The sequence below is a fragment of the Neolamprologus brichardi genome, chromosome 3 (assembly GCF_056152115.1).
Source record: "Neolamprologus brichardi isolate AB-2024 chromosome 3, ASM5615211v1, whole genome shotgun sequence".
NCBI lineage: Eukaryota > Metazoa > Chordata > Actinopteri > Cichliformes > Cichlidae > Neolamprologus > Neolamprologus brichardi.
The window spans coordinates 17,428,877-17,440,000 of NC_142106.1; positions in this window are offsets into that span (position 1 = coordinate 17,428,877).

The window sequence follows — 11,124 nt, forward strand, 5'->3', positions numbered from 1 at the left end:
TATAATTATCTAGTAGCCACACTCTGTAACAGTAAGACTCGATGATTACACATAGGGGGTTACAGGTAGGGCCCCATGTGAAGTAGTCAGACTCGAACGTTAAGGAAGGAGGTAGGGAAGCAGACTACGCAGACATTTCAGGTTTCCAAAGGTGAGCAATTTATTTACAGTGAACTTAATTTAATATGTAACTTAACACAACTTCCCCCAAATCAATTCACTTAACAAAACTCAACATAACATGGCTCTGGTAACTCAGCTCTCCTCTCTCTTGAATCTGGTAGAGACCGGCTTTAAATAGGGCCATCATTTTCCCTCCAATTGCCCAGCCAGTACCACTCACTCAAACTGAGGGATCTAAAACTCTACACAGATGATCGAAAAACACAAAACCTCTACACACTTCTAATATGCACATTTACACAACTAAATGGCAGTATTAACGAAAGGAAAAACATTCAACAAATCCCTTTAAACCTTAACACCAACAAAAGGAAGCATCTCTATGGAAAAAGAAACCCCTCCACTTGGTTTGACCTGCTGATGTCATATGTGACATCATCAGGACTTTAAAATGAGGAAATGCCAGGCGGGTGTTTCCCCACACCTGACCCTCATGAGGACTGAAGAGACAAACAAAGTAAGTATGAACAAATGACTTAATCTGTAACATAATAAAATATAAAGAAACATGTAACTGAGTATTTGCCTTAATTTGCAGAATGTTTGATTTGCCGGCAACAAAACGCTTACACAAACAAACCCGGCATAGTGAGTGAAGCAATGTTACTTGACAAATAGCAAATCATAGCAAATACATAGAAACAGAATAATGTGTACAATGTGCAAAAAAGGTAAACACATATGGGACAAATGGAGAGCATTACCATTATTATTCCATTATTAACATGGACTTCATATATTGTAAGTAAAACAATACTATTATTGTATTTTTAAATTTATATCATAGCATATCACAGGATATTCAACCTGTTTTCTTTTTTAAAACAAAAGCCTGGTTTTTAGGAGCTCGTCACAATGGGACAGCATACGTTTCACATACACAAGGTTGGTGTTTCTTTTTCTTTTTTTTAAATAGTCACCTGCTCACACAAAACCGTTTGTTTCTAAAACAATGAGACATAGTAGAAATAATCTTACCTGTTTCTCATATAGTAACATTTAAAATGTATGTTTCTGTCTCTTTCTACAGGATCACAGGCCTGTATAGGTCAATCTACACCTCTAAAAAACACAAGGTATATACAGTGTTACACACGTTTTAAATATAAGTATGTTTTGTTTAAACCGTGTATTAACTGTGCTTTTCCCCCGGGCACAGGGTTAATAAGCTGTCCAGAAAAACCTACAGAAGCGGGGGCGATAAGACCAAACCTTACGTTAGGTATGTATACAAGTCTCAGTATACATGTCAACCAATTTAAAGGAAAAAGGTTTAAATAATTACAAATGTTCTAATACACCAGGCCTGAGACAGAATACAATGTGTGTCGAGAACCGGGACCATCCGGAATAACACGGACCAAAGTGTGAGTATAGTCATAAATAAATCAAAAGACCCAAGCATATCCTGTTTTTGAAATGATACACTGTGTATGTGTTTGTATATGCATATATATTCATAATGTTTTTAACACACGTCTATGTCCACAGCAATCACACAACCCCTTCCCATGAGGTGGAACATGAAGACCCCTTGATGCTTTTGGAATATTTACGTGATATTCAACTCCCAGAACAACAACAACAACAAGAAAAACCACAAGCTTTGTGCAACAGAGGAGACTCAGAGCCATTCTTCATCACCGGCCCGTACATACCCCCGAGTGAGTGTCTGCCTTGTGATTTCAGCGATGTTTTTGAGTACAGTCTATCAGATTTCAATATAGTTGACATACCCATCACGCCAGAATGTCTCAGAAACAACAGTGATTCAGACATAGGTTTTGAAGAAGGCTGCATAACAGACTCTCAAATATCACAGGCATATGACGCATACTTAAATGCTGCAAGCACCTCTACTTCTGAACAGAGTCATTCTGCTTCAAAAAACGATATACTATCTTTGATCGATGCTCGCCAAAATCAACAAGCAGTACAGAGGGACCTGCAAGAAATAGCAGGTGCTCTAACTGGTATCACCCAGGCAATAAACAATACCTGGGGTTTATTAGATCTCATTAGTAGCAGATTTTTAAATCGCTGACTTTTAAAATCCACACCATGGAACCACTCCGTAAATTATTCAAACACAATGATGGTACCTCCACTCGAGCTAAATGGTTTGACTTTGAGGCTTTTAACCAGTGGGCTGCGCAAATAATAAACAAATGCGAAATTTTGCAGGCAAGACTTAGTAGTGTCGCTGTAGCAGACAGTCTTGTGTCCAACGCACGTCCTTGCCCAACTCATTCTGAACCTGATGCTGTTTATATTGATGCTGCTGATCATGCAACCGATTCACATCTGGATTTGCCTGTTGCCACGGCTGCTGCTGCCGCTGCTGCAGGGACTGTTGTTACTCAGGCTACCGCTGATTGTCTTATTACTGAGGCTTCTGTCACACCTGATCGGGGGTGTGCACCTAGCGTACATGCGTATCTGGATGCTGCTGCTGCTGCTGACGCATCACCACACAGCCCCCCCAAACAATGGAAATTCCTTAAGTGTTAACCATTCACAAACAGGTGCTGCAGTAGTCGAGCCCATTGTTCAGTTTGGGTCTGGCAGTCACAGTCAACTTGGCATTAGAGAGATACCTAATTTCAACGCCGGAGAATTGCGTGAGCGCCTTGATTTTAGGGACATAAGTCTTGATGATCCAGAACAAGTGCCAGAAAGACTTAGCAGCTGCTTAGCCAATGTGATAGAGCTGTGGCTGGATCTCAGCAGGGCTGTGTTCTAAATGTGGTCCTGCGAGGGCCCTCGTTGGCTTCTGATGTTCAAGCTGACCATGACCTGTTGCTCGACCAAATAGCAAAGTTATGCAAAGTAATGACGAATCTATCGGTGATGATGAATTAGTTTATTGTCACGGTTGTACAAAACGGTAGCGGTGGTGCTCGCTTAAAACTGGCAAACATCCCTTATGATGAGATTCTCTCAAAGAAGGGTAAACATTTGTACACACCAAACAACACACACAACAATTTGTGCTTCTCCCTTTGCATAGCACATTCATTAAACCCAACATCCCCTGAGCATGAAAAACTTGCTACTGCTAAACAGTTAAATGCTCAAGTAGGTCTGTGCACTACAGCCAGTGTCATTCTCTGATGTCGGCAAATTTGAGAAACACCTAAACATTAAGATGGTAATCTATTATCACGCAGCAGGGCGTAAACGTCTGCATAGTTTTTTCACACATGATGAGCCAAACACAGTAATGATGTACCTGCACAATGAACATTATCACCTGATTGAAAAGCCATCAGGTTTTCTCGGGGCATCCTATGTGTGTAATTTCAGGAAGCACCACTCTATCACAGCTGTAAATATAGATGCAACATATGTTTCACACTCTGTCACCACCACAGCGGTGCCACCGTAAAATGCAGTGACTGTAACCACATCTGCAAATCACAACACTGTTACCAACAACACAAATTACCAGAAATAAAACACAACATGGTCCCATGTGACAATATGAAGCATTGCATGAGTTGTGGTGTCACATATAAAGAATCAAAGAAATCACCACACAGATGTGTCCAGCCTAAATGTGAGCACTGCCGCGAGCCTAAAATTAGCCGGGGACTCTGAGCATCAGTGTTTCATACAGCCTGTTGAACAACAGAACCCTTGTGATAAATATATTTTATATGATTTTGAGACACGGTATCACAGCAGCAGACATGAGGCCAACTTTGTGTGTGCGTCCGATCTGAAGGGTAAGAAGTTCACATATAATACATTAAAGTGTGTGGAGGCGTTTGTGCAGCATTACAGATGCCCGAGGTTTTGTGGGTACACATTCATAGCACATAATGCATCTGGCTTTGATAACTACATACTTCTGGAGTACTTTGTCAAGCAGGGCATAACACCGTCACAATGAGAGGGAGTCGTGTGATTCTGATGCATGACAGGGACTATGACCAGCGGTGGATTGATTCATTCAGTTTTTTGCCCATGGGACTTGCCAAAATACACTCTCTTTACGTTTTCATGACCTGCAGAAGGGCCATTTCCCACACAGATTCAACAGGAGAGATAATGAGTATTATGTTGGTCCGTACCCAGCCCCATCCTTCTATGGCTATGAGCGCATGTCTGAAAGTGGTAAGGCGAGTTTCATGGAATGGTACCAGACGACATCACAGAACCCCTTTGATTTTCAGGCTGAACTCAGACGCTACTGTGTTAACGATGTTGAGGTCTTGCGTAAAGCATGCGCCATATATCGTGACACTCTACTGGGTTGTACACAAGTTGATCCATTCATGCACACCACCCTGGCTGCATTCAGTATGGGTGTGTATAAAACACTGTTTCTGCCTAGAGACACGCCCGCTCTCATGTATGATGGTGCATACGTTGAGCAGAATAAGACTTTTTCAAACGTCTCTATTGAATGGCTGTCCCACACTACCAACACAGTGATAAAACATGCTCTCAGAGGAGGCGAACAGAGGGTTGGGCCGTATTTTGTGGACGGCTTTGACCCCACAAGTAACACGGCTTATGAATTTGCAGGATATTTTCACCACGGCTGTGTTAAATGCTACCCCGAGAGTGAAGTTAATCCTGTCAGCAAAGCATCCTATGGACTGCTGCATCGTATGTTTTGTGACAAAGTGGATGCACTGAGATCACAACACAGTTTGAGCGTAATAGTGATGTGGGAATGCGAATGGGCTGCCTTGAAGCAGACAGACCCTGCGGTTGCGGCTTTCATGCACACATACAGAAAGCCGGAACGTCTGAATCCCCGAGATGTCCTTTGTGGCGGTTGCACAAATGCTCTAAAACTGTACCACAAGGTTGCATGTGATGGAAAAATATTTTACTACGACTTCACCAGTCTCTATCCCACAGTGCAATCTAAAAAAATATTATCCTATAGGACACCCTCAAATCATTTACAGCAACTTTGACAGGCTAGAAAATTATTTTGGTTTTGTTAAATGCACAGTACTGCCTCCAAGAAGTCTTTTTCACCCCGTCCTTCCCTACAGGTGCCACGGTAAACTGATGTTTCCGCTCTGCAGCATGTGCGCTGAAGACCAGAACCAGCACACAGCATGCGGGCACAGTGACAGTGAGCTTGTGTTGAAAGGCACATGGGTCTCATTTGAGCTTGAAAAAGCTGTTGAGAAAGGATGAGGTCTGGCACTTCCCCAACAAGACTGGCACATTGTTTAAAGACTATGTGAAAGCTTTTCTAAAACTTAAACAGGAGGCCTCGGCGTATCCAGAACATGTGAAAACACCTGACGAACAGCAGAAGTACATAGACGAGTATTATGGGAAGGAGGGAATAATGCTAGATCTGTCCAAGATATGTGTAAATAAAGCTTTTCGAAACTGTAACAAGCTGTTGCTAAACTCGCTATGGGGTCATTTCAGTATGAGGTCAAATATGGCGTCATCTGAGCTCATCACAGACCCGTCCAGGTTTATCCAGTTAATGTTCAGTGACCAGTACGACGTGTGGCAGTTTTGTTTAATCTCTGACAATGTCGCCATGGTGAAGTGGCGCCACGCTGATGGTAGAGCATCCTGCGTGAAGGATGTTAATGTCCTTGTGGGGGCCATGAAGACTGCACACGCCAGACTCATGCTGTATGATTTGTTAGACAACTTGCAGCAGCGTGTGCTGTATTGTGATACAGACAGCATCATTTTCACAGCACGCCCTGGCGACTGGATGCCTCTTCTAGGCCCTTTTCTGGGGAATCTCACCAGCGAATTAGACTCTGGAAAGGGAAGGGAAAGGGAGGTGTGGAGGATCACATAGTAGAATTTGTTTCCGGTGGGCCAAAATGCTACGCGTATCACACATCGCTGGGCAAGACCCAGGTCAAATGTAAAGGCGTAACACTGAACGCACTAAACTCCAAAGTTGTCACCCACAAATCCCTGAAAGGTTTAGTCCACAAGTTTGTAGCCAATCAGACATCAGACGCACACCTAGTGGCTGTGTCTGATAATATCAAACGTGATAAAAAGAAACTTCATTTGAAGAATGAAACTGTTGTGAAGAAGCTTAAAGTTGTCTACAACAAGCGGCGTGTGCTCCCAGACTATACTACACAACCTTATGGATTTTAAATTAGATCAGGGGTTTGACGCCAGGTTGCAGCACCCGTTCAGCATGGTGGTCAGCGGTCCCAGTAACTGCGGCAATACTTTTTTTTTTTTGTCAAAAATGTCATTGAAAATGCTTCCAGGATTATTTCACACAGCATTGATAACATTGTGTATATATACTCATGCTGGCAGCCACTAGTATGTGCATCATAGGAATTTGAGTTGTATATATCTGGTTCAGAATTTGTTTATTCAAGGAAAATCCAGTAGAACTATTTCCTTGAACACTAACTACCTAAGTTACAAGAATGAGACATAGATGTGTATGAGTAAGCTAAAAAATATGGCGATATTCTCCAAAGATACCTAACACTTGTGAGACAAGGGGTCCGTGAAAAGAGTGTATTGTCTTTATCCCTACCGGAACAGTTTACCACAGAAGTGCAAGTCCCTCCTGCTTATGGTGATGTTGGGGTGAAGGATTTTATTGCAGAAAATGTTTTGACACACATACCTAAAAGGAGTAGGAGGAATGCAGAACTCTATCAGCTCTGAACTGTTCGCCAGACTTGATTTCTTACAATGACAAAGGCAAAATTGTTGTTGATAAACACAGCATCCCGGGTTCGCACATTTATGACCTGATTACAGCTGTCACAACCACACACAGATCTATAGGCTGGACAGAGTTTTTAAAGGCTGTTTCAGATTTAAACATACCGTTATCAGCATACAGGCATATGTAAGACCATTGCCTTGTATAAAGAAGGTCACACACTGACTGACCCTGGTCAGAAGAACACACCGGGCGTCCCACTGCGTGATAGTACATTTAAAGAAAAAAATAAAGAATAAAAAAAATAAATTAAAGGGTGGTCCTGTTGAGTGGTTGGATTTTTGGATTGGATTTCTTATCACAGCTGTAATGTTATTGGTTTTTTTTTTCTGCCAAAAATATTGATTGTTGTTTTTCTACTGTAATTTTTTTTTCACTAACTGCTGCGGCTAGATTGTTTTCTTTTATTACTGTTAAATATGTTTTCTTTTATTACAAGTTGATGTTTGTTTTCTTTTATCAATGTTAAATATGTTTTTCTATTATCATTAATGTATAATGTTTGATTTCTTTATTACTCTTGAAGCATGTATGATGTGACTGTATAATATATGCAACAATTTTTAATAATAAATACCATTGACTCGATTAAATCATGCTCTCATATTGTCTTTTATTATAGCCACTAGTACATATCAGTATCCGCGTTGCACACACACATAATCGCTGCATACTGCCACAGGTTCTATGTTGTTGACAAAGCGACACACCATAGCATCGTTACAAGTTAAATTAGTAGAATACATGTTAAGCATATGTGAATAAGATACGTCATTTTGTATATGAAATTAAAAAAAAAAATACACAATGTTGACCGCATGTGATGGAGAAGTCATTCTGCACTTGTTTTCCTGAATATAAAATAGTGGAACAGTTTTTTAGAAGAAACATCTTTATCGCTGGTGCATCGCCCGGGCATTGTAGAAGGGTGAGTGTTTACAATAGCCATAGCCGGGAGTCTTTGAAGCTGTGCAATGGGTAGCTGATCGCAGGCTAACACACCTAGAAAATGTGTGTTTTTATTGATAATCCTGCCGATCACGGCTGATAGTTCTATAGTGTTCATGACAGTCTTTGTTGTCTCCATAGTAATCCAAGAGCACCTGTCTCATGTTAGATATTTCAATGACTGAATCAAATACGGAATAGCACAAGATGTTCATTGTGCGGGGTAGAGGGTTTCTGAAATGGGTTTCAAGCCTCACGTTCCCAGTTTTAATTAACGATACATTGCCTGAATGTCCTTCGTCAGCTTCCAGATTGAAACAGAATAAAGTTTACCCGTTACCAAAGTCGTCGCAAGTCATGGCAAGTGGTCTGTCCTTTAAATGTCTTCCAGTGGTTTGTATCAGCTGATAGAATTCTCTGGTATACCGTTTTCTCTGGAAATTTGGCTGGAACGGTTTAGCAGGATAAGCCTGACCATCAGCATATAAGGAAATAAATTCTATATCACAGTTTTCAAAATTAAATGGATTACAGGTGAGGCTGCATGTGTAAGCTTCGTTATCAATGAATGCAATGATGACAAATTTAGGTATAAATAAATTGTCATTAGTTGATATTCTTGCCCCAGCAGGTATGGAGAAAGTCTTTAAAGATACTGTCTATAGTGTATTTTGCATTTGCATGGTGCAATGCCTTGCTGTGCGCAAGTCTGACGCTTGGTGAGACGCTTACGATGACAAATTTAGGTATAAATATGCCTTGCTGGTATAAATATATGCCTTGCGTCTGACGCTTGGCTTACTTTTTTGACAAACAGACTGGCTGAAACAATTTTAACTCTGTACGCATTGTCGTCCGCTGTCATGAGAGCAAATTCGTCTTTAGAGCGCACAAATTTCAGCGACAGGTCAATTCCATTAAGTAATAGTTTTTCTTGAAAAATCAGGTCTGCATGTACAGGTGCTATCAATTCAACAATGCTGCTATTTGTGGTATATTTGCCTCTGGTCACCAGGCCCTGGTTGTCCCCTTCTATGGATGTCTCATTCATGTGTGATGATGTATCCTTACAGAATAACCCGGTGCTGAACTGTGTGTCTAAAGGGTCCTTATTATAATTGATAAGACATTCTATCACACCTCTGTATGGATATGTGTTGGATGATTGGCTAATGAGTCTGTCCCAAATTAACATTGACTTGTGAGAACATCCAGGATAATTAACAAATCCTACATTTGCGTCCCTAGTCAAGTTTGTGCCATCGGCGTTTGTGATTCTTACACGCGTATAGATATGTCGTTTAGATTTTAGACTTATCATCACATCGTCATAGTAGGTGTCAAAGAAATACTCTGGCAATTTAAGCAAGCAGTTGTGTTGCACCTGACTGGGATGAGCTGTTTGACATCCGTAGCATGTGTCCTGTAGAAAGTCATTTAGCGCCAACATCAGTAGGTGGTGGGTTGCAAGCTTGATGTCAATTACTGTTTCCTCACACAGACCTGATCCTGTTGCATCCTGCAACAATTGTGGAGAGGGGGGAGGAGTTGGTGGGGTCTGGATTAGCAGCGCTGGCGGTGGGGAGTCTGGCGAGTGTGAGAGGTCCCACGCTTGCATGTCTCCCTCTGTAAAATGAAAACAATAAAAAGAGCTTATAATTTGTTGCATAGATGCGCACACACACACACACACACACTTTTAACCTACCATTTGGTTTATTTAGAGTTGAGACGGCCTTATGATTTGAATAACTGCACCGCTGGTATATTTAACGGTATACACATACCCATTACTGCCTCGATATTCTAACTTAAATTTAGTCCCATCTACGGCGTTTTCACAGCGTTGCTTTTTACGATGAGGGCCCCGGGTGCATACGCCTGTAGACGTACCTAGAGCGGCTGTGGCTTGGGCTGCTCATCATGGTTGATACAGATGTCATCCTGAGCTCCTTAGGATGCTACAATACTGTAGTTTTGGATTTTTACAGCTCGTAAGATTGCAAATACAACTATGAGAACTGCAGAACAACAAGAAATACAGAAAACTGTCTAAACCTAAGGTCTTAGAAACAGCCAAGAGAAGACTCACAACCTTAGCTAACCATATATATAGAAGCCAGGGGAATAAACTCTCTCTCTACTGAACCATCCAAGGTGTTCTCTTAGTGGCAGGGGAACAATATGAGAAGAGAACCAACCCACCTGAGTAGGATCCAGTAACCATCACAGTGGAAGCTGTCCAAGAAAGAGTCATAGGCAGCACCATTCCAGGCTGTTATATTGACATGGCAGATGTTTCCACTAATGCTAACTGTACTAGTGCAAACCCACATATGGTAGTGTTAGTGAGGGCCAGGGGTTGTACCCACTTTCTGAAACAATGTGGCGTTTAGAGGTGGATGATGGTCGTTCATCTTTAGATAACAATGGCTGAGATGTTGACTTGCTTCAAATTGTGGGCAACTGGAAGCAAAATCTTTTAAAAATACTGGATTCTTGTTCAAAGGGAACACTCTCATACAGACAGCCCAGCAGTGTGAGAAGCAATATTGTCTGGAAGTTGACTGTGAATGAATGATGGTAACAGTACACCTATATTTCTTGGCTGTCAAACGATTGGTGTCTTTGCTCCACCATTTGACAGCCAGAAAAGGCAGACCGGAACCAGAAGTCCATATTTTGAGAGTCTAAATGACGGTTTGGATAAAAAGAAAAAAAATGATATGAGAGAAGAAACATAAACCACCCACATGTTCATGTTAGCTTCTTAATACTGATACATTTAAAATATAATCCAGTCTAATTTCAATTTTTTAAAAAAAGTTCTAGTTTTTTAAACCAGCCATTCCAGTTTGCACAAGACAAATTACTTAGCATCCCACCCCCACATTTACAAATTTGTAAAAAAATTACAAACCTATTTTAAAACATCTCATCTGCCAACAGGGAAAGTATGACAGGGCCGTTAATATATTGGTCATTGTAGCAGACTGGCACTTAAATGATGAAAATGGAAGCGTTTTTTTAGGCATGGCAAACATCGCAAATTTACTCAGGCACATTTTGGATATCCTTTAAATTCACTTACATATTCTCATTTTCTGCTGCTACTTTAAAGAAATGCATCTCTGTAATGTCACTTTGTGTTCTGTTAACTCCCCTTGTCTACAGCAACAATATGTCAAATATAAGCTTTTGCATTATGACCCACTCTGGTCTTTTGTGAGCTATTTCCTTTTTTTCATGTGAAAATCAATCATGATGTGTGGGTGGAAAATTTTGAT